We start from the raw sequence: 26,655 nt of genomic DNA on the forward strand, positions 1-26,655 counted from the left end.
TTTTTTGTAGACGTTTGTAGGGAAAACTGTGATGTGCAATGATTTCATGAAGTCTGCAAAAACTGTCTGACTTGCTTGTCAGTACAATCTGTATGATGTGTAGTTTACTTTATTCAGCAGCCTTTATGCTTTGTATCATTATTCATATTAACTCTGATGCTCAGGCTGTGATCACAAAAGGCAGGAGTCTGGGGCTGCAGTTAATCTGCTGATTTATTTTTTAATTCTTCAGTTTCCAACATCACCACAGCTTCCCATCGACCGAGGTGATGTCTTCAAATGTCTTACTTTTGTTGAACCAACGGTGCAACAAACAAAGATATACGGCTCACTGTAACACAAGACAAAGGACATATTAAAATGACTTTCACAATTAATCAGCTATCTAATTAATTTTACGTGGATCAAATAAATGATTAATCAAGTAAGTGTTTCAGCTCTGCAGGAGTGTAATTTAGCCATTATTCAAAGCAGATCAGCAATATGGAGCCTGTCCTTCTTCAGCAAATGGGAAAACATGTTTGGTTGTAAAGCTGGCATAACCGAAGGTCTCTTTTTGCTTTTCTTGTCTTCTTTTCCATCTATCTCGATTTTCAGAGCTGCAGCTACATCTGTTTGTTGGAGTGGGTTGTAAGTTAGCATGAATGCACCACATGGGATCTGCCGTCTTTGTTTTACTGCCGCAAGAGAACGTTCCAGCACGTCTCCTGTTGTCACATCACTGACAGTTGAATTCGTGCATCCAGGTAGCTGGTAGTAATTTTAACTGCCCTGACATTTAACCTCCTGTCGCAGTTCAGAACAATGACCCAACAATACACAACAAACGCACAGAAAACCTTTAAAGACCACAAAGTTCCTCACAAACTAGAAACATTTGTTTTAGGCACCAGTGTGTGATGAAAATGTGTTTATCGGTTGTTCATGTTGCCTTTAAGGTGTTGTTTTTCATTCTCTGATGGTTACAAGCATTTACACAGGGCTGCAACAATAAGTCGATTAATTGGTTAACCAATGACTTGATTACCAGTCACCAGAAATTGAACATTGACTGTTGTCTGTTTTCTGACATCCTATCAACAAAACAGTGAATTAAGTGAGAAAATGGTCTGCAGATGAATTCATAATCAAATGAATTGTAAGTTGGAGCCCCACGTTTACATTATATTTGTAGTAGACGTGCGTATATACTCAGCTGCCAGAACTAAGATCCATGAGCTCATCTCATCTTTCTCCTCCGTACACCAGCTCTCTTTATGTTTTAGGGTTTAATTTAAGATCTTATTGATTACTTTAAAGACTCCTCATGGCCTTGCTTTTTCACTTCCAACCTTTCAGTCCCGTATAAGCCCTGTACGTAGCTTAAGATCCTTGGACAGAAGCGTTTTGTCCGTTCCTCAGTCCCATCTTAAAACTGACTGAGCCAGTATAGTCACGGCCCTGAGGCTCTGGGACACCTTTGAAATTAGGCTGAGGCTTTGTAAAACATACTTTTTTAACCAAATTTTTCAAGGTTTTTTCATGATTTTCTTCATGATTTTACCTGGACTGTCTCTTTTTTTCTTTTTATGTTATACTACCAGAAGGTCCAGGTATTAACTTTTGGTTCCACTACTTTATTAGTGTTGCACTTTGTAAGATGGCTTTTATAAGGGGTGTGTAAACAATGATTTTTATTGTTGTTATTAATACAGATTTTTCCTCTGTTTTTACCCATACTTATACACAAATCTATGCTAATCTAATTACCCTCAAACTACCAACGTAGCAGCTCAAGTCAAACCCTGATAAATTGCCCTGATGAAATAAGTGCTGGTATTTTTTCTACATGAACCATCTTTTCTTGACGCTGACTGACTCGTAGGAAGGAGCATGAGGGAAAAACAAAAAAAAAACCACTTCAACAAGGGAGCGATCATGTTGCCAGCTTGCCAGCCTCTCTATCAGTCTGTTATTTTTATGGGGCCTTTAAGAATATCTTGCACATCATCACAAAGCGGTGCATCATGGGGGATTTCAGTGTGCCATACAGCAGTGTTATCGTGTTGATCTATCACTTTCAGAATGCCCCTCAGTGGAGCAATAATGAAGGCAAGGCTGTTCTGTTTTGAATGCTTTGCTGTACTTTCCCTCATAGGGAGACAAACCAAAATGAGTGAAAAAGGCACTTTCATAAATTCAGTGTTGATGTACGGGGAACTGTGTGTACATTTGTGTGCTTTTAAATTACTTTGTGTTGCCAAAAATGGTGGGAAGGTTGCAGGAATACGCCAAAAGGAGGTAACACTTGGGCTGGGAAATAACTGTACAATAAAAAAGTACAATAAAAATGTTGTACCCACTCGTCTGGCTATGAAAAAGTGGAAATTGAAAAACACAACAGCAGTTTTTCTGCCCAGGAACAATGTTCAATTACTCGAGATAATCCACTTACCTCACTGTCAACAGTTTTCATTGCAGCTCCTTTCAACAGAATCACAAGACAACACAATATACAAAATGATTTGTGTATGTGTTTTCCAGGTGTACATGTGAAGGTGCCGTGGTTGGACAGCGAGGGAGATACTCGAGGAAACATGAGGAAGAGCAGGAGTGTTCTCACGGTGTCTCCCAACAATGTAAGTCACATCTCACCAGCTCTACATAACAGGCTGCATATAGCAGAGACATCACTGGAGATGGGCTTTGATCATATTGTGCTTAAAATGTTGACCTTGTAAAGAAAGAGCCCTCATTAGTGCTCAGGTAGAAAGCTACCTAAACACATCCTCACACAAATCCATCTTTTCAACAACAGAGAGAGAAAATGAGACAAAAACACAGCCAGCAGACAGAAAAACCCATGACTGAGAGAGACAGAGACAGACTTATGTTGGAACAGTCTGGATAATGAACAATTAGGGTGAATTCAAGAGTTTTCAACGGACAAAAGCAGTAGTAGTTTCTTGTGTAAGTTGTGTGGCAGGTCAGAGGAAATTGCAGAGATAAAGAGTCTTTACACGCACAGAGGATACAGTTTACTTTCTTCTTTGAATGTCCTCAGTCGCTCCTCTCCTTGTTAGTCTTGCTGTGTTTTGACAGATCTTTTATATGCTTTGGCTGGCTCTCTCCTCCTTTGTCATGTCTGTTTTGCACAAACTTTCTCTTTTGTTAGCACTATAGCTCCCCGTCTTGCTCCGCTGTCTCGATTCCGTCCGTAATATTCCTCTCTTGTCCCTGCGTTCTGACTACAGGTTGGTGTTTGAACATGTTGTGCGTAGCCTTTTGCACCTAAGCGCAACACATCCTGCCCCTATATCTTAACTTTATCTCCCACTGATCACGGCTACCGGTTTACAGTAAATGTATGCATGTGGACGGGTAAGTGTTTCAGCAACATATTATCTGATGCGTCGAATTCGTTTTAGTGAAAACGTAGCGCTTTTGTCATCACAAAAAAAGCGTGAAATCTGGTTATAACAGCATTATAAAATCCTTGCTGTGGCAGAACATGACACTGGTGGCTGGTGTTCTGCCCACCCCTGTCTGAAGCCCTGTAATTTAGGCCCCAGTTTTGACAAGGAAGAAGAATGTGTGGAATGAAAAGATTATACTCCTGGTTCTGCTGCATTATATATTATATTATATCTTGATTGGATGTATAAGATGGCACAAAAACTCAAGGCTGCAGTGTCAAAGTCGAGTGCTTTTAACAACCGTCTACTTCTGACGACCCTCCACGACCCTCCATCAGCATGGTAACTTAAGCCACCTTGCTTTTGCAAATCAATTTGCATTCATTTGCTGGAGATGACGTTAGGACAGCTGATGTTCATGGTATCTGGACATTCACAGCGTGCGCTCTCTCTGCATGGACAGAAACATGCAGGTGCACTTTACAGCGGCTGTGGGTGTTTGGTACCATTGCTCAAATAATCCATAGCTGGAGCTGTGGGTGTGCATTAATCAGTCTCTTTCTGTCTCTTCCACTCTCCATGTAAGTTTGAACATTGTGTGCTTTTTCCTTTATTTGAAGTTCTTTCTTTCTCTAGCGCCTTGACTCCACCGGGAGCTGCTCTGTGATGTTGCATCTGTGACGTGGTCTTGTTCTTTTCTTTGCACGGCTTCGTGCCCAGCTGGGAGCGCTGGGCCTGCCACGCTTTGTTGACTTGGTCACCGGGCCTCTTTCGGTCTCAGAGGCTGATTTTGGTCCTGATCCGGCCGTGATCTTTGGGAGGCTACTGAGCCCGGTTCTGTCCGCCACGGTGTAAACACCAGCAATCCCCCTCGTTCAGGGCAGGCGCCTACACGGCTAACTAAGCTAACTAGCAAAGAGTATAGTGAGCAGCAGTTAGCGGTTACTCTGGCGATATGCTGCACCCCATTTATGAAAGGTGGTCAGTTGTTACACATTATACCTTTAATATAAAGATATATTCTGTGATCTTATACTCTAAATGTCATTATTTATAAAGCAAATGTTTTTTTCATAATCATATTCTACAAACCACTCAGTCACATTGCTTTGAACGACCAGTAGATGGCTCCACACCTTGTTAATAACTTCTAGAAGCTGTGATTTGCTCGTGTAAAGGCTCCTAGCATGGTTTTCTCATGACCAAACCAAGAATTCATACCTTCTTTGTCATGAGCTTGTTATAGCCGCGTACGATAATGCCTGTGTATTTACAGTTTCGGCGAAGGCGTTAAGTTTTCCCTGAATCAGTGAGGTTAGGTGTGTTGCGGTAGGACTCTGTTATTGGATTCCAGCTATAAGAGAAAGGATTAGGTTCAGCTAGTGATGCTTAGCTGGGATTAGATTTGAGTGTTGTGTGTGCAGATATGTCAACGAGTGCTTGCATGAATGATTTGTCCCATCATGAGGATTGTGTTTGGATCCACTTAGTTTGGTGTGTTGTTGGTTATTTGTGTACAGTGAACGACGCTGTGCAGGCGATTAGGATTCAGCATGCGCAGGGATCGGACTGACTGCTGTCTGCCGTGTGGTGTTTGTGTGTGTGTGTGTTATTGGACTGTGGTGTGCGGAGGGGTGGACAGATAGATGTCTCTGTGCCCCACAGACCTAATGACCTCATTCCCATGCAGATCACAGCTCTGATCGGATAACCTCTGACTCTCCGTCTCTGCTCGTGTGTGTGGGCGTGCTTCAGTGCTCGTCCATGCGAGCGCTCTTGAATGCACACCACCACTTGTATGTGACTCTGCATCTCTATTTGCGCTTCCATGCTTACCTCCACAGGCGCACACACAATTACAGGTGCCTTGACTTGGTCGCATTGCTATTTAGGGTTCGCAGAGAAGTGTGCCTGTTCACACGTTACGCTCATCAAGTCAGTTTACACTCTCTGAGATATAGATCTGAGGTCATAGCTTTAATTTAACCTCATTACCTTCACTGTAGTTCAGTAAATATTAATACTGCATTATTATTTTACACTGGAATTCAAAGGGTTTTGCTAAACCAGGGTGTGCGCAGATACATCATATAAAGTCTGATATTATCTAAATGTTATGAGCTTGAAAAGCATAAAAATATTGTACAATATCACTGTTATATGAGGGCTTTTTTTAATTACGCTGACCAAATATTATCACCATTATCTTGAAATTTATTGACCAGAATATGCAAGAAGCAGACCTCTTTAGCAATTATTACAAAACTAAGTATGAAATTCTGCAACTGTTAGTATCTCACAGTTCTTGTTCATTTTATATGTGCTGTTTTTTTTAAGTAAACTAACCACAACCCATGTTTGTGTTAACCTGCTGAGGAGGATTGTACAGATTGTCTCTGTTGTGTGTCAGGATCAGCGCAGCCTGATGTAGTCATACCCGCTGTTAACTTTGACCCAATCCTTCCCTACGTTATCACAGTAATGCATCATTTTCCGAAACACACTCGTTCACAAGATTAATACCACTCTCATATCTGTAGGTTACATACAGAGCTGAAGTCACTACCTTATTATAAAGAATGGAGGTGAGCGGAAACTGCTAGCCTTTTTTAAATGTATTTATTTATTTATTTCAGCCTAGCAGGTTTTTTGCCTAAACCTAACCAGACCTTAACCTTAGAAGTGGCTCATGAGAAAACAAGAACAGATCATGTTTGTAACATGTACCGGTCCTGGAAGGCCCTTGTTGTCTCCTCTCGTACTTTTCTGGATTTTTTCCTTCCTTCTGACTCTTAACTCTCTCGCTGCCTCTCCTGTCAGTTCTCTCTCTCTTCTCTCAGCCTCCATCTCTTGCCTGTCACTCTCTCTCTCCCTCTGTTTCTCCCACTCTGGCAGTTGAGCTCGTATTTACAGGGAGCGCAGGTCAAACTGAACAGCTGTTCATTCTCCAATTAAAGAGCTTGGAAGCTGAGGGTTGAATCTCAGCCAGCGAGAGCAACAGTTCAATATTTCCTCCCTCCCGTCCTCTCTGCTCTCCTGCTCACTGCCACTCTCCTCTCTCCTTAATGACATCTGTCTCACCTCCCTCCACTGTTTCTATTTCGGTTTTAACGAAAGGCGTCTACGGAATAACTCTGCTCTCTCCGTCTCCCTTTTGGGTCTGGTCAGGAGGAGCGATGCTAGTTACCACAGCAACGATAGCTCTTCTGTCCCGAACTGAGACCTCTTGCACTTCGCCTGTCAGTCTATCGCCTGGCATTGTTCTGCGTTCACGCCTTGTCATTCTCTGAATGTCCTCCTGTTGTGTCGTCAGTGTGCTGCTTTAGCTTCCCTGCGCTCAAAAAAACAGGATATTTAATTTCACATAAGCCACAGTTTGTCTTTAACACAATGCTCTTGTAGAGGAGGAGAGAGGAGACGGACACTTCTGCAGGGACAAAACATCTCACACAAATCCAGAATAGAGGAGCGTGGCACACAATCACAGCCTCCCAAAGCTCAAGCTGGCATTTTTAAATTACTTGTTTTTTCGTTGTTCTAAAATGTAGAGATATTTAATTTATTATGTAAGAAGTCTAAAAAAGGAGAAGCTGGAGTCAGTCATTTACAGAGAAATGACTTGGAGGCAAGGGATGATGCTTTAGAACAGAAGAGATGAACAGAGAAACAGTGTAGATTCAGTCTCATCCTTTATTACGTCTCAGCTGTCTTCCCCGTCTCTCCGGTAAACTGTCCGTGCGTGCATAAATAAATGAAGCCGAAATCTTTCGAATATGGCCTTCAGCGAATTACACCCAACGTGTTTTTGTGCTCAACCCTCCGACAAGCTAAATTTATTGCACGTCACACGTTCCCATAGAGAGGGAACGAAGGCAATTTATTTTATCTGTTGTCAGAGATGCAGGGATCAGGCTATTTCACAGCGATAAAGAAAAGATGATGATAAAAGAAAGAAAGGAGAGATAATAATTCACCAAACAGTTTTATTAATATCCTGGTCCTCTGTCAACCTCAGGGGAATATTTCATCACTTTTAGCAGCCTATAAATCGAACTGAATGGAGTTATTAGTCCTGAAATGGCCTTTTACTCAAAGGCATCAACCTAATCTGCATTGTTGCGTGAAAATCTTGTTAAGCGTTTCTCAAATCCGAACTTTTATTGTGTTCTTTGATTTCTCTTACATCTGCCAATTCATTTTCAAAGCTTTCACTCGCTGAAGCCATTAACAATAACTATTACAAAAGGGACAGTCACCAGTCTGAAAACGTGATTTTAAAAGAACAGAGTGCTTTATTGCTACCTCAGTGGAGAAACTAAAATACACACACACACACACACACACACACACACACACACACACACGACCTATAGACATACAGATTTAAGTGTGAGAACAATGCTTGTGATTCTCCTCAGTGCACCCATCTTAAATAAACACACACTGACACTGAGAGCACAAATATACAAAACCCAGCTGCCATGTTTGTGTCATTCATCTATTCTGACGACCTTAATTTGCAGTACGCTCATATAGAGTGCGTGTGTGTGTGTGTGTGTGTGTGTGTGTGTGTGTGTGGAAAATGCATGTGCTGGATGCAATGCATGTTCGCATGTGCGCGCTGCTCAGCTGTAGATGGATGTGTCTTATTTCATACAGTACTAATCAGTCTCTCTCAGTTGCTCAGTGCTCCCCTCCCTCCCTCTTTCTTGCTCTCTTCTCTCCAGCTATCCCCCTCCCTTCCTCACCTCCTCTCGGCTTTACTCACCCTTCCCTGCGTGTCCTCCCTCTCAGTGCCCTGGCCCAGCTGTTCACGCCTTTCTCGCTGTTATCCTCGCACCCTCCATCAGACCTTTCCCCCGTCCCATTCCTCTCAGCCCTCTCAGCCTCCCCTCTCCCGCTCTCTCTACCTCCCCCTCTATAAGTGATGGGAAGCAGGTGTTGTTTTCTCAGCTCAGCTCTTCATTTCCTCCCTGTTGTTTTGTTGCCTTGTTGTTGAAATGGCGAGAGTGCAGAGGGATTTGTGTGTTGGTGGGGGAGTGTGACAAAAGGGAATAATTTATCTCAGGATGCCTATTATGCAAACAGAGAAAAAATACAAATAATACAAATAAATAGAAATCATGTGTCACTTATTTGTGAAGTAGATGGCTACCAGTCTGTTTCCGCTCAGAGGGAGTGAGACATGTAAATTTTAGTTTCTCCACTGAAAAAAATCTGCAGTTCAGTTAACTTATAAAATGTGAATTTCCCAAAAAAATTTGGAAGGAGCTGCACTGAAAGTTTCTCTAATCAATATTTGTTCTTTTTAATGCATCTACACCCAAGACAGAAGAGAGCTGAATGTTGCTTATTATACAAGTTTTGTATAAAACTAATGAAAACCGAGTGTCCAGATGAAGTCAGCGCTAATAAGTGGATTTTTCAAACGTAAATGTCCCGTCCATCACGGGTCCATATCTTAGTCATAGTCAAGTTATGTGTTTATGTAAAGAAAAAAATCCAATGATATGTTTTTTTATTTTATTTTATTTACTTTATTGATCCCAAACTGGGAAAATCTTTTCTGCATTTCACCCATCACTGTTTTGAAACACACACATGCAACATGCAGGAGCAGTGGGCTGCCGCATCAGGCGCCCAGGGAGGGTTAAGTGCCTTGCTCAAGGGCACATCAGTTGGCTAATGGAGGGGGAGGGGATACTCCACCACACCCAAATTTTCTGCCAGTCTGGTGGGGGAATCGAACCGGCGACCTTTAAAAATCAAAGCCACTTCTCCAACCTCTAGGCCACAGTTTCCCTCAAAGGAAGCCACTGGAGATGCCAGGGATTGAACCCGGGGCCTCATACATGCAAAGCATGCACTCTACCACTGAGCTACATCCCCTTCCATATCTCTGAAATATTGTATAGTAGTATTTGCCTCAAAAATTCATTATTGGTCAGGCTGTACCACAAACCACTCAACAGTGTAAGAGCTCAGCTCCGTGCAACCTTCCACTTCCAGGAAGCACTCGTTTAAAAAACTGTTTTCAAGGCACAAGAAAAGTTCATCTGCACATTCTGAAGTGACCTGTGTGAGCGTATGCTAATTCACTGCCCCATTTATATTGCATTTTTCAAGTTCATGCAATGGAAATGACTCGGTTATGCTTGAAGAAAAATCATCTTCATGGTTAAATAAAAAACCAATGCAGTTTAAAGGAGACCGGACATAAATCCTAGTCTCCTGCTCAGACATCACAATCCTTCCTGCTCTGTTTCTTCTCGTAATCATGATTATTTTAACCTGCGCTGTTTTTCTGCAGAGGACAGTCATAAATCACATCACAGCAAAAGGTCGCTTAAGGTCACTGTTTGAAGAAATGACCAATGCTGTGAGGTTTTTCGTGAGGACAGTCTCAAAAGGCTGGGACAGATGTGTGTTGTAAGGCCTGGGTATATATTTAGTGTTGACAGGGCTGCAAAGGCACGTTATTGTCTCAATATTAATCTCATCCTGCAGCTGAGGCCTTGTGACCTGACTGCTGTGTGTTTTGGCGTGTGTCCATGAAGTGCTTAGGGAGGTGAATAGGAATTATTCTCATGTGTATGATGTGGATGTGTGAGACTAATGAGCATGTCACATTCTCAGTACTTAGTGGTCCCAGGAAGACAAAAAGGCCATGGGGTTAGTGCTGCTAATGGGCTAATGGACTTCTGCACCTGACCCATGCTGCTCCTGCCCCACAGACACACACAGACACACACCCCTCACATGCACACACATCACAGCATTTGAAGGTCATCTAAGGATAGCAGGTAGCGTACGTGGGAGGAATGAGTGAAGGCTTAGCAGCAGTCCAACCTGTTTTCATGGTGCACAATGGCTTCACTGTCAGATTTTAATGTGTCCTATGTGTCATTTAAGAAGAGGGGTGCAGGTTTAGCCTGAAGTGTTGGAAACACAGTTTGATATGATGCTGTCTAATTTAAAACTACCTCAAGAACAGCTTCAAAAATGAGCACTGAGTTATATCAACATCTGTGTATGATATCAACAGAAACAGACCAATTTCTGGAGTTTTGTAGGCATATTGGATTATATAAATAACACAATTATGCCTCAAATTACAATAGATGATGCTAAAGATGTAAGACAAACTGACCAAACATTCAGGCAGAATGTGAGGTGAATTTTAGATGCAATGCAATCGCATGCAAAGTCAAAGACGTGAGCAGAGGTGGAATTGCACAGTGCGCCGTGAATGGATGCAAAGACGCGTCTGCTCAAGCTCAAAACGTGAAATGAAAGGAGGGAAATAACAGAGAAAAAGACAGAGCTTCTGTACTGTTTGAGGAAAAACAACGTGAATGGTCCCTGAACACACCTTCACAATTGGAAGCTATGTTATAGCGACGCGACAACCACTTCCTGTTTACAGAGTTAATTATTTTGATTGGACGGTGCTACAGGCAAACACACTGTTAACATTGCTAACTGAGACATCCCTTGACTTTTAATTCTACAACCAAATTTAGTAGGTACTACGACTAAGAACTTGGAAAGGATTTCGCACTCAAACTTCAGAATGGATTTCTGAATAGCTGGAGCAATCCAATCTGGTTTAAGAGTAAAGTAAATACATTAGCAAATGACCCAAGCTGTAGTCACATCTCTGCGTTTATCGACCGCATCCGTGACTTTCTGGATTTTTCTCGCCTTTGAAAATATTAAATGATTAAAAGTCTGGTCACGGCTTCCTGTCTCATGAGTCAGACTAGCTGAATTGGTGAAAACCTTCAATTCACACAGTTCCATCTCTTTCTTCTCTCAATCGATCAAATGTTTTGCCACATCACAGTGAAAGAAAGGGAAAAACAGACGATTATGTAAAGAAAGGGGAAGTGACTCACATTCGAAAAAGTTGGCCGTGTTCAACTTTTGTGTCGTCGTGGTGTTTTTTCTTCCTGTAGGAATGTAAGATTCATGTGTTATAGAGCTGATCGGTGTGGCGGCTCCTACAACAGCAAAGGATGAGCTACAATACACGTCAGTAAGCTAATGAATCCGACACTAGCCTTGAAAGTATGAAAACTCTTATTACTTCAAAGCTGTTTTAAGAGTTACAATGGCTCAGCACTGGCATGCATTCAGCCCTTTCTCTGTCTGTTCAGGATGATTGCTACTGTAAAGGGAGTGAGTGATCTGGTCGCCACTGAATATTGAGCCTCATCAGTGTTTTTTTGTACATGTGTCCTTCACTTTGTTCTGGTATTTCTGGTGTGATCTTGCTTCTGTCTCTCTCTGCTAGCCTTCTCTCATCTATAAACACCAACCTCCTTCTTCTTGTCTTCATCATCTCTGCTCTGCAGTGCAGTTTTTATCACTCCCATATCTCACTTTGTCCTTGCCTTTCCACCACACTGTCTCCTCTCTGAGCTGTCAGAGAAAAGTGTTGTTGTCTCTTCCTCCTTACTCCGGTCCAGGCAAATATCTGTTAACAGCAAATATCTGTGAAAAGCAAATATCTGTTAACAGCATCGGAAAGCAATCTTTACTTTCTCTTTTTCTTGTTCTTTTTTCATACTTACACAGGGCACAGCAGCAGAGCCTTTTTTAATTTCATAAATCACTTTTTTACTGTATTTCATTACATAATGCTTCTGCCTTTTGATGCTTGCCATGTATTTATATTCATCTAAACAGCAAATTGATTTGTCTCTCATCTGCGTTTCCTGAAAAAAAGGTCTCCTGACTTTCAAGACAAGTAATGAGTCAGAATGATCGATCGCTTTAATTCCATTATTACATCTATTATTGACCTTGAAATTTTGATGCCTCTGTAATGAAGCAAGGATAGACAGTAATACACAGGTCCACTATTTATCAAGCAGAATCATTCCTTTGATTCCCAAAGCAGTGAAGGTGCAAAGAGTAAAGTGGTGCAGTAACTGTAAGTAGTAACTGTAAAGTAGTGCTGGGAAAATTCAAATCCATTCAATACATTTGATATGCATCAAGTCAGCTCCTAAATATCAATATATCAAAAGGAGTTATGGCTTTGTAAAGTCTGGTCTCTAATTAAGTGTTGTCCAGGTTTAGGCCACTAGAGGGCAGAACACACAAACTCTGTGCACTTGTTGTATGAAGGAGGTACTGAGTAAGTGAGGCAATTTAATTTAGCATTAATTTTCCTTTCCTGTCATTATATATGTATACAGTAAGCCAAACTAACACCAAAAGACACAAAACGCTGCCTTGCCAAACCTGCACAGTATTTGCAGGCTGCCATAATTGATTGATTGATTGATTATCAATGCTGGTGATGACCTTATTGTCCTAGAGGGATAATGAAATAATAACAATAAAAACATAAAGAGTAAAAACAGTCAAAGACTTAGTCCACACATAGCCTACACCTAATTCCAGTGTCATAGCACCTGGGCAGAAGAACACATAAACAGTGATGAACAGCACTCAGTGGCACACAGCGCTAATGTACAGTGCTTATACAAACACAAGGATATGATGAGGACCTAAACTGATGAGACAGGCAATGAGTGTAAGTGTATAATTACTGTTTCCTGGTGTTGTATGTGTTGATGAGTCTAGCCTTGTAGAGTCCAAGTCAAATTACTACTAATCTAGCTAGCTAGCCAGTTAGTTAGCTAGCTAGCTAGCTGTCTTTCTAGAATTTTCCCACTGTGAAATGCAGTAAATTCATCTGCATTAACATTCTTCAAGCATAATGCAACGGCTGAACGGCTGGAGGCAAACATCGGATATGCTGAATTTTTCAAGTTCCCAGATGCATCTGCTGTATCTGGCACCACTGACATATTCAGTATCCTTGTTGGCCATTAGCGCCGATTGAACAGTCAAGATTTGTTGAGTTCTGGGAAGCTCAAAGGAAAAAATAAGTCACTACCCACACTGCTAAAAGCAAGCAACACGGTAACTCATGCTGTATGAAGTAAGAATGAAGTGAGGTCGTAATGCCTCCATCACCATCACTGGCTTTGTGTAGTTAGTTTGGTAATGCACAGAAGCTGTGAGTAGGCGGGGGGAGGCAAATGGCCAAGGAAAGCTGTTGCGGGATTACGAGTGGGAGGCTGTGTCGACTTGGAGGAGGACTTACTACAAGAGACCCAGTAGATACAGAGCTCAAAGAAGGAATCTGTTCAAATGACTTGGTTGTTTATTTCCCAGCATTGCTGCCAACTCTGACTAGACTTGCACAGTGCAGGACCAGAGTAAAAACACTCCTACCTCAGAGTCTTGGCTGTCAACAAAGGTGCAGGTTCAAGTAAAACCAAGGATGGCATGGTGGTGCGGGGGTTAGCACCGAATCCTCACATCAGGAAAGTTCTGGGCCGACCCTTGGGGCCTTTCTATGTGGGTTTACTACAGGCGCTCCGGCTTCCTCTCACAGGCGAAAGACATGCAGGTTCGGTTAACTGGTGACTCTAGATGCCTGTAGGTGTCAATGTGAGTGTAAGTTTGTCAGTCTTGAAGTGTGAACCATGAGATGCACCCTGCATCCTGCCCAACGTCAAGGCAGGATGGATAAGTGAGTATAGCTAATGGATGGATGGATGCATCAAATAATCTGCAAATTATTTATCTTGTTTAATAATTTGGTGTTAAAACATCAGATGATGGTGAAAGTTGCCTATTGTGATTTTCTAAAGATGTGACATCCTCAAATGTGTCGTTTATTCAATATGCTGTTACACAAGACAATGAAAAGCAGTACATTCTCACAAAAAAACAAGCTGGAACGGGCTATTTGGCATTGTCACTTGAAAACTGTTAATCGTTTAATAAAATAGTTGCTACCTCGTTTCTTTCAATTGACTAAGGGACTGATCAAGTGAAGGTTTCAACTCTAAACACTTTAAAAAAAAAGCTCTCTGCTCTCTGTGCTCTTTAAAAACAGCAGTTAACCAGGAGAGGAAGTGACACATATTTTTTGTCTACGTTGCGGTGTAATTTGGTGTTACCATGGCACTGGCTACAGTCTGCTACGTGTTCCAGGTGCAGGTGAATTGATTGCATGTTTGTGGCTGAGCACATGTATGAGATGCTGCCAGCTGTCTTCTTAGCTGCAGCTATTTTAGCTTCTGACTCCACATGCATCAAACCTGAGCTCCACGAAATGATCAACAAGCACAGCTCATAGTTGACAGGGACGTTACGAGTGGTACCCTCAAACCTTAGCAAAGGAGGAATTAGATTTTGAAAAGAGTAAGTGTGTATAAAAGCTAAGGAGAGAACGCCTGCTGCTTTAGAGGGTGCAGAGAGATGATATTCTTAGTCCTTGTCGAACTGCGAATGGTTTCCCTTCTGTGTGGCTCTGAGATGACCTGTAAATATGGCCCAGGTTTTCAGAACTGTAAACAGCCCATGAGACGACAGAGACAGTCAAGATTTATCATGCCCTTCAGACTTACATGTAAATGAGACAGCGCAGCTGAGGAATAAACACGGTTATTTATGCCCTGCAATCAGTTTGCTACAGACAGCACGTGCTAACAAGACAAATTAATCCAGTAAATGAGGCGGAAGGAGAGAGCGGAGGCTTCAGAGGAGGGATGAGTGAGGAGATCACGAAAGAAAAACGTCTCCTAGAATCATGTGAGATTCATGCTGTTGTACTAAATGTTAAAGAACTCAGTGATTTTTCGCAGATCTTATTTCAACATTTATTTAAATCATTGAAATATGAAGACTAAAGTGAAGTTTTCTAGTCATTTTTTACAGACATTTTAGCTAACTCAACTTTAGGATGCATATCTGGGTTTTGTAGGATTTTTTCTTACACTCCTACTGTATTTATACAGTCATAAACTACTGCATGTGAGGTCATCTGAGACAATCGGTTGGGGAAAAGTGAGAAGAGGTGTCAAGCTTATTGATAAATATTTGGTAAAGGGTCACCAGAGACTGTGAAGTGCTTTACCTTATGTTCACAACCACGTCACATGTCAGAAACAAGCCTGTGGCGCCCCTTAGTGGGCAAACTGTTGATGAACTGGAGAAAAAAGGTTGTGGCTCAGTTGATTAAACACAGTATGTCCTCTCATTTTCCACTTCTGGTTCTCTCTGTGAATGAAAAATAAACTGTGTTCTTTAACTTCATGCACCTCCTCCCTCATTTCTGTCACTCTTCAGGACAGCAAAGAGCCTCCGGATTGCTGCCTCAGTGAGTCCTTCACATCCCCGTCCTGCACGCTGGGTGTGGACCTGCGCCGCGGCCGACGCCGTTTCTCGGGAAACCTGCAGCTGCCCCCGTTGTCATGGCGCCAGGGGGAGAGGTCGCGAACACCCGACGAGGAAATCATGACCAGGCCAACGTCCCTGCCCTTTGGAGCCCCTCCCAGGATAGACATCACGCCGGTTGATCCTGAATGGTGAGTGGACAGTAGAAGTCAACACAACACGAACTTAGGACGAGCCCATTGTTTATGTCACAACCTGAAACCACCTGGATACAGTCAAACATCTGTAGGAATCAAACTAAACATTAGGCTGATTTTCTTATTTCCTTAATTACTGTTTTCATCCCGCAAAGACCCCACTACTGACACAATAGAGAGCCATGCATCAGTAGAGGGGCAGACATACGTGCCTGTGTGGTTAGTAGGTGTATCTGGACAGGAATGTGCTTTAGCTGCTGTGGATAACCTGTTTCTTGTGCACATCAGATAACATTTACAAATGATAGTCGCCCACTTTTTGTCTCAGAGCTTCCTGCAGTGTTTTGTTGTGGGAGATGGGCCACATCACCAAACACAAAGACCTCAGCTAATGGTGAAAAAAAACAATTAGTATGCTGCCAGTCAGGTTAATCTGTTAGTGCTCTCTGCTGGACAACCTCTGTAATGGGAGGATAAGAGAAAAGAGACAATCCTGAAGGAAAGTCTGGCTCAAAAATGACATATGAATGAAAAAATAGGGTATTAAACAGAAAGTGTAAAAGGAGTAAAGGATAAAATCAATGCCTAACAGAATAACAATAAAGTAAAATAAATGTAGTAAATTAAGTACATTAAAATAAAACAAAAATGGAAAAAGTAGTATTGACATTGAATTTGAAAAAGTAATAAAAATGTGCACGACATTTAAAGATTAGTATTGAACAGTGATGTATTACATGATATTGAATGGTGACACTGTACTTATTTATAGGCCGACATATACAATGATGCCAATGTATCTGCATTAAGCTCCAAGCTATAAGGTCGACAGTTGTTTGATTGAATATCACACTGCAAATGGCGTACAGTGTTGTGCGAATGTGGCGATCGATTGGGCCGACATTTACCAAGTCAACTGATTGTGGGGAAGTCGATGTGGCTCACCACCTCAGCTAAACAAAAAGAAAGGATGCACCTCTGTGGTCGTGGAAGCAAAATTCATCTGTGAGAGGAATTCAGGGAGAGAAACTTACAGCTGGCCTCGAAGAGGTTTTGACAAACTGTCAGACCACTCAGAAAAGGGAGGGAGGACCTGGTCCAGGCTGGTCTCAGCAGGGGAGGAGAGCTGCTGACTTTGACTGGGGATTGAGTCAGGTGGTGAAATGAGTTTCTTGAGTTACTTCCTTTGAGGAGAAGACAGAGTCTAAAGACTGCAGTCTGAGGATGTCAGAAAGCTCCACAGAGGCAAAGCATCAGGGTTGGATGAGATTCACCCTGAGATGCTGTTGATATTATGATATTATTGTGTTGTCTTGGTTGACACACCTCTTTAACACTGCAAACAGGTCAGGGGCAGCGTCTATAAACTGGCAGACGTGGGTGGTGGTTCCAATTTTTTGAAGAATGGCGCCTGCTGTGCTCCAATTATCAGGGTGTCCCGCTGTTCAGCTTCCCGCGGTGCTGTAAAGGAGGCTCCAGCTGATTTTTGAGCCTCAGTTTTTGGAGGAGCAGTGTGGATTTTGCTATGGGTTCTGGAACAGTGGACAAGCTTTTGCAAGAACACTAGACGGGTCACTGGCCTGGCCAGTCCACATATATTCTGTAGATGTGGAGAAGGTTAGTGACCATGTCTGTCTCCAGGTGCCATGCTGGGCTCAGGCCAGGAGTATTGGGCACCGGGGCCATTACTGTCTGGACCTTGTTTGCTCGGAGTGAGCGTTGTGTCTGCACTGTTTCTCCTCTTTCTCGGCTGACATTGGTCAAAGGCAGCGTGCCTCGTCACTCCCTCACACACTGGAGTGTCCAGTTTGGTGATCTCAGGATGTCAGACCAGTTTTTCATTGATGATGTGCTTCTGTAGGCTTCGTCTGACAGTGACCTCAAGAGCATAATGAGCTTGTGTCGCCTCTATAGACATTAATCAACCTGTAAGGAATGTCTGCATGGCATTAAAGCAAACGTAACGTTCAGACGTTTGACGTTACTCTGGGGTTAATTAAATGTTATGTTACGGTCTCCCAAACCGTGGGTCTCCCAAGCCGAGGGTCTCCCCCCGTCACACTGAGCAAACACTGGGCTTCAGAAGTCTTGTTAAAATACCTCTCTGCATCAGTGACTGGTCTGTCATATCACATTCAGCCTGTTGAAGATGACACTGCCTTGTTTCATTATTTATGCACCATGCCTTCAGACACAGTTGCGCACACACACACACACACACACACACACACACACACACACACACACACACGCTTTCTCTCTCTCTCTCTCTCTTTAAGCAACAGGTACAATGTGCAGTTTCAGATAACACCTACACAAACACAAACAGCAAGTGTCCGGTTCTTGGCAGCCAGCCAGTTGTCCAGCCGTGTCAAATTCAGATACGCCTTTACTTAACGAGCTAATCAGCCCTGATTGGCCCTGTACTTGAGTTGTGTGTGTGTGTGTGTGTGTGTGTGTGTGTGTGTGTGTGTGTGTGTGTGTGTGTGTGTGTGTGTTTGTGTGTGTTTGTAGTTCAGGAACCTTTAATAAAAGCTGCAAAGTGTTTCCTTCCTTTTAGTTAGATGAATAAGGGGCTCAGGAAAGGTTAGTGCTGATCAGTCCCGATTGGTGCTGCACTTAAGTGTATGTGTGTTTCTGTGTACCGTACATATGTGTGTGTGTCTGTGTGCTGCTATAACTGCCAGCAGTAGTGTGGGTCGCCATAATGATCGAACAGCAGGCTGCTCTCATTTTCACATTTTGTCATTTGCATTTGCGGTATTGGCTGACATCCACTGAGTGCGTCAATCAAACATGCACACAGGTCCCTGAACTCAACCCTGCAACACTAGGCAGTAATGCTTCACATGTTGGCTCCATTAAATAACGACCTATTAAGGAAGTGAAGGCATGGAAGTCGGCACACTGTGGAAATAAATGAAAAATCAGTTTATTTTCTGCAGTGTAACTTGGATGAATCGCACTGAAATGCTGAGATTAAAAAGAAAGCGCTGCTTATTGAGGAGTCTTTGAGTGAACGCTTGAAAAGCTGTAATTTCTTTTTCTACCAGAGGAGTGCAGTGTGAACACGGTTGATTGGATGGGCTTTCACACACAAACACACACACACTCACATCTTCACACACACACACAACTTCACACATACAGAGTGGTGACAGATGAAAGGAAAACGATGAATAAATGAGTCGAGGAACAGGAATGCAGATGCTTCCACGCATGGGCTCACTGAATGGTTTGATGAGTATGAAAACGATGTGATTAATATGCTCTGTGGTCCAAATCTCAACCCTATTTAGCACCAGTGGGAGATTTTGGGACTGATGTGTTACACAGTGCTCTCTACCAGCGTCATCAAAATGCCAAATGAGGGAGTATTTTTTGGGAAAGATGGTGTTAAATCACTCTATTAGAGTTCCTGAGACTTGGAGGGTCTTTACCAAGGAACACTGAAGCTTTTCTGGACCTTCATAAGACAAATTATATGTTATATATTAATAATGTTTCTTTCCTTTAGTATATTTATTTTTTATTTTTATACAACTTGACCTCCATTTTCTTCTGTTAACAGTGAGTTTATTGGTGGCTCTGCAGTCAGCTTGGGCAACCGCAGACTTTATAGCAGGTGAGGTGTGTGTCAGCTGTCAGTAACCCTGGTGGTAGAAGCAGACATGTTTCCCCCAATGTGCTTTTCCCTCCTGGCCCTACTCTCTTTTAAAAAGCTATCACACTATGTCTCCTTCAGGCATCACTGCTGCTAAATGTCAGGGTCAGCAGAACCTTGAAGGTCCTCAAGTCTGATTTCTCCCATCCCTAGTGAAGCCTCCAGCTGATAGTGTGTGTGTGTGTGTGTGTTATATGTGGGTCTGTATCTGTCTGTAACACAGTTTAAATACCAGTCATCAGCACTTCCCTCATCTCTTCTCAATCCCCACTTTTTCTGCTTGTACTTATTTAAGTGCTTTCATCAATGTTTGGAAGGAGGAGGAGGAGGGAGCATGAAGCTATTTTGGGATTCAGTTATTTTTCCTGCTGATGCAGACAGTTGTTTCAGGGTGCCTCATGGATCGACTGTGGAAATGGCGTGTGGCTGGCTGTGCTTGTGCCACTGCCTGAGAAAAGCCAGCGTTTGTGCAGACGGCACCGAGTGAAAATACTGTGTACGTGTTGAGTGTGTCTTGTGCATGTATAGGACAGACACATTGAGAGTTAGAACACAACTCAGTGAAAGCCAGTGGATGTACGTGCACACTTGTAATCAGACCTTAACTTGATGTAGTTTTAGAAATTGCTATGAACACTTCAACAGGTAAAGTGAGGTCATCAGCATCAGTACAAACATGTCAATTACTTCCTTAATCATATTCAGGTTGTGATGTACCAAGCTGAGCTCCAGTGGTGATTGGCTAATGATGGTCCACAGCATCACAGCTGTGTTTAATGGCCTACGGGGAACATATAAAAATCTTGCAGCTGCCCAAAATGCTCTTCCCATTCATTTCTATCTGGAATGGGGAGGAGCACATTTGCTTCTGGGTCGAATCAACCTGACTCAGTACAAATTTGACTGAACTTTGACACGTGGAATGGTGGAGCTCTGCAGCCAGTCTGCGAGAGGACATTGTGTTTATTTATATTCTCAAGAACTCCAAGGAGAAATAACACAAGACTGAGAGAGGGAGGGATTCTGCGTGGCTGCAGGGAGTGCAGGACAGTTATGGAGGCTGAAGCTTTTGATAAGAAACTGTTTAATTAACAAGTTTATGGACTGCTGTTGTTAGCCTGCGAGCCATGCTAGCCCCTGCAGTTTATGTTTACAACTCTACCCATGCTATTTCCTGTCCTCCCTGCTTTTGGCCACAATACATTTATGTACAGTAAATTCTGCCAGGCGAATTTTGGTCTGACTACCGGGAAGCCTCACACTTACCTTTAGTGTCTTTCTGCTATTCACAAATGCCACAAAACGGAAGTCGAGCCAGTGGCAGTGATTACACAGGAGAAAAGGGTAACGCTCAGATATGATTTATTCCGCCTGTACTCAGCACATGTTGTGTTCTGTTAGCCTATTGATAGAGTCCAGATGTTGTAGCATTTTGTAATGTAGTTTTGACATGATCTGTAAAAAGAGGAAGAGAGAGGTGTGACGTTCAGTAAATGACATTCTTTGTAAGAAGAAGGATCCCTTCATTAATCCCCTCTGGAGGAAATTCATCTTCATGTCAGAGCGTGTCGTTCACTGCAGTTCAGCACCCCGAGCTGTTAGGCATTAGTTGTCTTGCTCAAAGGCACTTCGGTAGTGCCCTGTTGTTTGCATCAGCTACCAGACAACCTCCAGGTCGACCAGTCCATGCTGGGCTCAAACCGGCCACCTTCTGGTCCTCAAGCCAAGTCCTTATGGACTGAGCTGCTGAAGTACTGTTCAAATTAGTACTCAGGTTCTCAGAAAAGGTTGTCATGTACTGTAGTTTCACTGTTGTTGATATTTCAGATATGCATGACAAAAGCATTGTTTTAATGTCTGGTTGTAATACCATCTTGTATGTCCAGTGCATTGAATGCTGAGTATAATGACATGCCTGTGCTTGTAAACATTTATCTATTTAAAGTCCAGACCAGTGGTCTCTGTGACGCATAATGATATAATTTCCCAGTCTGAATGAAATTTCCCATTTACGATCCCTCTCCAAACTTGATTTGAAATGATACTCGGATGTGCTCCTCACCCTGGGTCAGGACGACACCGGTCAGACTATGGCTTGTCTGCACTCTGTGTACTTTCTTTGTGTTGGTGTGTTTCTGAGCGCTGCCCTCTCTGCTGGTGTTCCAGACGGCCTTCGTGTGGGTGTGAGTAATCCACACAGCCAGCGAGCAGAAATTGAATCTTACACTTTTCATTTTAGCACGCTCAGAGACTAAGGCAGAGAAATTATGCACAAAGATGGCATTTGTCTTAATGTGAAGTCCCAGCTATAAGAGAAGATAAGATAATCCTTTATTGATCTCTTAGAGGAGACATTTGGGGGTTACAGCAGCACAAGGACAGAAAAAAGTACAAACCCATAGAGAGCTTAACAAATAAATAACTAAAAAATATATAAAATAGAAATAAGAATAGAAAATGATAGAAGCTGAGCAGAGTAATTAAACTCAAAATGACACCATCAGTACACATACAGTGCCCACAACCAGTGTTGTACTTCAACTAATAATGCAGTACCGTCCCAAGCATAGTGGTGAGATTAGTAGCAGCAAAGTCGAGTATATGAGAGAGTAATATGATGCACACCAGGGTATTATATAGTATGATTATAGATAGATAGAGTACTTTGTTCAGAGCATTAACCCCCCATTTGGACTTTTTTGTATACGTTATTGTGTTATCAGAAGATTAAGTAAACATTTAAAGACTTCATTTCAAAGCAAGCAAAAGATTAAGTCAATAAATCTGTGGAAATAAACAAAGGCTAAAAGTGAAGATTTGAATTGTTCATGCTGCTCCAATCGAGTAGATTTTTGTGCAGCTTTTTAGTAATTCAATCCGAGTACATATTAAATCTGATTGTCTTTTTGGTTGGGGTGGTTTGGTGGGGCTCTCGGTACAACATCACCCTCGATCTATGGGGTGCAAAACAAGCCACAGCAGTCAACATGCATCTAATATTTCACCATCATTTTGCATGATTACACAGCTTAGCCAGTGGAACATTGGATGACCAGAAGATCCAGTTTTATGCTAAACCCTTGGAACGAGCAGTCCTGTCCTCCACACTTTCATCAGCTTTGGGAGCGTTTCGGTTCAGAAATAGTCGTGTCATGTTTACCTCGGCTACTGTCCTGATTGTCAGTTTGTGTTGCATGGTAGTCCCTTCATGTGCGAGTGTGAATTAAACCGGAGACTCGCGGTAGTTTAGTCTGTGAGGCTGTGAGTTTTTTTAATGGGATGACTGCTTTCATGCTACAGTATACTCAAACATCGCAGGCAGAAATCATCATCACTCTTTCTCTGTTCTCTAGGATTGTACATGGAAGAAAGATTAACAAGGTCACCTTCTCCAGTCATAATACCTTTTGTTCCAGGTCTTTCACATTTCACTGCAAGCCACCTGCATCCCCTTTGTTGTTGTTTGTTTTCCATTCATATAAGCTTTTATCCTTTGTTTATATTTGCATTGATTGCATGGATATAATTCAAACGGATGAATAATTCACAGCCTCTTTTCCAGCCCTTTTACCTGCTGCTGGTAATGTAGCTGCAGGTAAAAATGTTTATTGTAATACACCAAGCACTTCAATGTTTATTATCTGCTTTCTCTTTGTGTCTGAGTCTCTCATTCCGAGAACCTTTGTGAATGAGCACAGGTCTGTTAATCTGGGCCACAATGCAATATTGTTTTTAGCTGTTCGGAGAGAGACGGAGTGTGAACGAGGGAAGAAGGAAGAGAGGGTTTTATGCAACCAGAGATGCTGCATTAAAGACCCTCAGCTCAAGACTTAAACCCATCACATGCACTCGCCATCACCGCCGTCTGACCACACAGTCATGATGAACACGCAGAGACGTGCAGGGCTCAGAGAGGCTGGAGGGATGCTTATAAAATTTTAAACCCTATATGCATGCTGCAATGTATGGAAGAGATGAGAAAACTCATAGGATCTAGATCTAGGTAGATCAATTCTATCATCTGCTTCCTCTTAACTCATAACTAACTACATTGCTTCAAATTAGCATGTGGTGTAACAAATATCCAAATGAGAATAATCTTGTTTATGTGAAGCACAGTTGGTACGAGAACCGTACGTGGCTCTGCATGAAACTAAACCACACCGCAGCTTAAGTGGAAAAGCACAGTACATTAAAGCAAAAGAGCCTCAGGGCTGCTGCTAATGATTTATTGAATATTTTATTAGATTAATCATTTAGAAAGAGCTCACAGTTAGTGAATGAGCTATTTCTATGGATGCTGCCTGTAACACCAAATTTCCCCAGCTGGGGATTAATAAAGTTTATCTTGTCTTATCTTAAATGTAAGACAAATGCTCATCACAGTACCCCAGAACCCAATGAGATATTTTCAAATTGCTTAACCAATATTAAAAATCCCCAAAGGTATACGATTTACAGTGATGTAAAGATACGGAGAAAATGCATCAAATCTTCATTTTCAGCCACGCTAATGGTGTGACTCTTGGGTTGGCAGTGTCTGACGGTCAGTTTGTCCACCAGACTGAAATACCTGAAGAGCTATAAGATGAATTCCCACAGCATTTTGAACAAGGAGTCTTGGTCCCCAGAGGAGGAATCCTACTGGCTGTCCTGTAGCGCCACCACCTATTGGATGACTTGCCATTAAATTTAGCACAAACATTATATGTAAATATATATCGCCATGAATTAGGGAACACACACATACACACACATATGCACACACATAATATGGAACGTGATGTAAATATTTTTAGATTTATTATATATATATATATATATATATGGTGATGATGATATGTTAAAAATCCTGTATGCAGGATGTAAAAAAGAACATTGTTATTGAAATCTATCTTTTTTGAATAGTCCTTGAACAAATATACTAAATAAGCAGATTATTTAATTAATTCAGGCTGAAGCGTAATCAATTTGGTGATCCATTAACATTTCATGTAGCACCACAATTTGTTCAAAACTTCAAATTCAGTACTTTAAACACCTGCAAAACTAATTCTGTTCTATCATCAATAGCAGCTTCACTTTGTGTTCATGTTTGCCAACACATTAAACTAAGATGTTCACACAGTGAGCATTGTACCTGCTGAACTTGTTAACATGTTAACAGGATGTTAACATATTATCTTGGGCTTGTTAGCACTCGATGTAAGCACTGCTGTGCCTCACAGAGCCATTAATGTGGCTGTAGATAAATTCCTGAAACAATGAATCCATAATCCAATCAATTTTTGTCAATTATTTTTCTGTGAATCGAGTAATTGGTTAGTTGAGTAATTATTTCAAGACTTAAGACCATAATTATTATGAGTGGCCCAGATGCCTAAAAGAAAGCAGAATTTTCTTCAGTCTGCACTCCCACCAGTACCAATATTGAGGTCCACAGGAACATAAGACACCGTAAAGAGCTGCTCCTTTGCTACCGGCCGTAGGGCCTATTGTATATCCCAGTACTTCCTGTGCTGTTACACTACATTGTCTGCTTTCATCCAAGCCCTCGAGGATGTAAAAACTATAAAAACTAGGGTTTAATGTGGAATGAAATGGTCCAGTCGCTCTAATTCAATCTTTCATCTCTTTTAAAATGACTTGCTGGCTTTGGTTTTCTGCCCTTTTCATTTTTGCTCTGTCATTCATCTTTTGTAGTCTCACCGTTCAGTGCAGTAATCTCACTAATAAGACAGAGCCAGCAGTAATATTTTAAGATTTTGTCGACGGTTGTTTTATCTTTCCGATGAAGTCTTCAGCAGCGGCGCTGGTTTCAAGAGGAAATGGCAGGCAGATGGAGAAAGTCTGAGAATTCTTTCCTCATCAGTTCTCTGAAGTGCTTCTTAGCCATGCCAGTTGGTCCACTGCTGTGTCTGAAATATGTCAACAGCTATTACGTGGATTGCCATAAAGTTATCCCTAGGCAATGACTCCTACTTACTTGCTGACTTTTCCTGCAGTGCTACCAGCACGTTTTAGTGACATGTCTCTACAACTCTTTGATGGATTGTCATGAAAGTTAGTACAAATGCCCACAGTGCACAGATGATGAATCCTGTGACGTTGAGGCTTTTGTGGCCTATTGATTGAAATGTCTTGACAGCTATTGAATGTCTTGGCCTAACATTTGGTCAAGACTTTCTTGGTATAGGTTTGGTTATCCTCTAACATTTTGACCTTCATGAGGTCAAAATTTTGATCTGTCCAGTGGTATATGGCACTTGCAATACTAAACACATCTTTCTGTTATAAGCATTGATAAGTGTGATTAGGTCAGTAGCACAGACCAGTGCACAGAATCTGATATACTGTACTGCAGATAACACGGCCTAAACACGAACCAGCACGATTTTTTTTAGTTTTTATCGCATGCATTAAAACAAAGAATGAGAAAGATATCTGACCTTTAAGCAAATAGAATAGACCTCAGTGGTCTCTTTACAGGCCTGGTGCACAGGATTAGGATGAGTGATGGTCTCCTTTGATCCTTCAGCAAAGTTCAGAGGTTCCCACTTGTCCAGAAAAGGTCCGTTGAAGTCCAAAGAAGCAAAGCAGAAAGACATTTGGCTCAAAGCTGATTCCTGGCGTGTCTCTTCGTATATTGTTGAAAATCGTCTTTCGCATTCAGCAGAGGTGGCCTGTTTTTCCTTGGTTGTCTCCTTGTAGCTTCCAGTCTGTGAATTCACTGAATTCACTTCTCTGGACGACTGTCCTGTTAGTTTTACCAGATCTCTATTTCCTTCACCTCAAAGAGAGTGAGGCCGTCTCTTGCTTGTCCAGAAAAAATGACCAACTCATCAGTAATTATTTAGACAGAACTACAACCTGTCTATCTTTCGCGGGTTGGCTGTGTGATCACCTTTTGCGTCAGCTGGAGACTTGTCATGTTTCTGTAACTAAAGGGAAAGATTGCAAAGTTACCCGAACACATCCGTCATGCATGTCAAGTCATGATGCATTATCACTTGCTGTTTGAAAATGACGGGCCAACACAGAAAGGGTCCTCCAGTGCTGCTTTCAGAAACAGCGTATTCAGTTCTGCAGTTTAACTCTCTTGGATTTGTGGCAGACTGGTGTTACAGTGAGTGCAATTCAGAGAGGAAACGTTCTAAATGATTGCATCCTCCCACCTCTTTCAAAGAATTGT

At 42.0% G+C, this 26,655-nt stretch overlaps 1 long non-coding RNA gene and 1 other non-coding gene across 2 annotated transcripts in view; one reads left to right on the plus strand and one right to left on the minus strand.

Moving 5' to 3' along the window:
* Positions 1 to 15,683, plus strand: part of LOC121605925 — a 32,053-nt gene extending 16,370 nt beyond the window's left edge. The window contains exons 2-3 of the long non-coding RNA XR_006006809.1: positions 2,524 to 2,618; positions 15,555 to 15,683. This is a non-coding gene — a long non-coding RNA (uncharacterized LOC121605925). The remainder of the gene's footprint in view (positions 1 to 2,523; positions 2,619 to 15,554) is intronic.
* On the minus strand, positions 9,213 to 9,284 carry trnaa-ugc. The gene has a single exon. It is a non-coding gene; the product is annotated as a tRNA-Ala (tRNA).
* Positions 15,684 to 26,655: the final 10,972 nt, after the last annotated feature.

Source organism: Chelmon rostratus, chromosome 4, assembly GCF_017976325.1.
Source record: "Chelmon rostratus isolate fCheRos1 chromosome 4, fCheRos1.pri, whole genome shotgun sequence".
Classification (NCBI taxonomy): Eukaryota; Metazoa; Chordata; class Actinopteri; order Chaetodontiformes; family Chaetodontidae; genus Chelmon; species Chelmon rostratus.